The sequence below is a fragment of the Mus caroli genome, chromosome 7, assembly GCF_900094665.2.
Source record: "Mus caroli chromosome 7, CAROLI_EIJ_v1.1, whole genome shotgun sequence".
Taxonomy (NCBI): domain Eukaryota; kingdom Metazoa; phylum Chordata; class Mammalia; order Rodentia; family Muridae; genus Mus; species Mus caroli.
The window spans coordinates 75,270,636-75,271,954 of NC_034576.1; the positions used below are offsets into that span (position 1 = coordinate 75,270,636).

The window sequence follows — 1,319 nt, forward strand, 5'->3', positions numbered from 1 at the left end:
GGGTCCTTAGGAGGTCACCTGAGCTGGTTTTATTTTATTTACCTATTTATCTACTTATCTATTCATCTATTTATCTATTTATTCATTTTGGGGGGTGGGTGCAGGGAACTTTATTGATGGTATTCAAGAGAGTAGGGAGGGCTCCCTAGGCCCCTCCTGTTATTATGGGGGTCTGGGATGGAAATTGTGAGGGAGATGCTCAGTGTTGGGGGCTGAGTTGGGACAGGGACTCCTCAACAATGGAGGGCCTCTCTCTTGCTCTCAGTGTCCTTCCTGAGGAGGTTGGTCTAGGATTTCTTACTCCTTATAGGCCATGTAGGCCATGAGGTCCACCACCCTGTTGCTGTAGCCATATTCATTGTCATACTGGGAAATGAGCTTCACAAAGTTGTCACTGAGAGCTATGCCAGCCCCAGCATTAAAGATGGAAGAGTGGGAGTTGCTGTTGAAATTGCAGGTGACAACCTGGTCCTCAGCATAGCCCAGGATGCCCTTCAGTGGGCCCTCAGATGCCTGCTTCACCACCTTCTTGATGTCTTCATACTTGGCAGGTTTCTCCAGGCAGCATGTCAGATCCACAACAGACACATTGGGGGTAGTAGCATGGAAGGCCATGCCAGTGAGCTTCTGATTCAGCTCTAAAAGCTTTAATTCAGCTCTATGACCCTGCCCACAGCCTTCACAGCACCAGTGGAGGCAGAGATGATATTCTGAGCAGCCCCATGGATATCACACCACAGCTTTCCAGAGGGGCCATCCACAGTCTTCTGAGTGGCAGTAATGCCATGGACCATGGTCATGAGCCCTTCCATGATGCCAAAGTTGTCATGGATGACTTTGGCCATTGCGGATAAACAGCTGGTGCAGGATGCATTACTGACAATCTTGAATGAGTTGTCATATTTCTCGTGGTTCACACCCATCACAAACATGGAGGCATCGGCAGAAAGGTGGAGATGATGATCCTTTTGGTTCCACCCTTCAAGTGGGCCCCCAGCCTTCTCCATGATGGTGAAGACACCAGTAGGCTCCATGACATGCTCAGCACCAGCATCACCCCATTTGATGTTAGCGGGATCTCGCTCCTGGAAGATGGTGATGGGTTTCCAGTTGGTGACAAGCTTCCCATTCTCAGCCTTGACTGTGCCATTGAATTTGCTATGGGTGGAGTCATACTGGAACATGTAGAACATGTAGTTGAGGTCAATGAAGGGATCGTTGATGGCAACAATCTCTACTTTGTCAAGTGGAGAGCAGATGGTAGCCCTGGTAAGCAGGCGTCCAATATGGCCAAATCTGCTCATGCTGACCTTCATCAT

At 49.1% G+C, this 1,319-nt stretch overlaps 1 pseudogene; it reads right to left on the reverse strand.

Moving 5' to 3' along the window:
- Positions 1–297: 297 nt before the first annotated feature.
- On the reverse strand, positions 298–1,319 carry LOC110299232 (annotated as a pseudogene).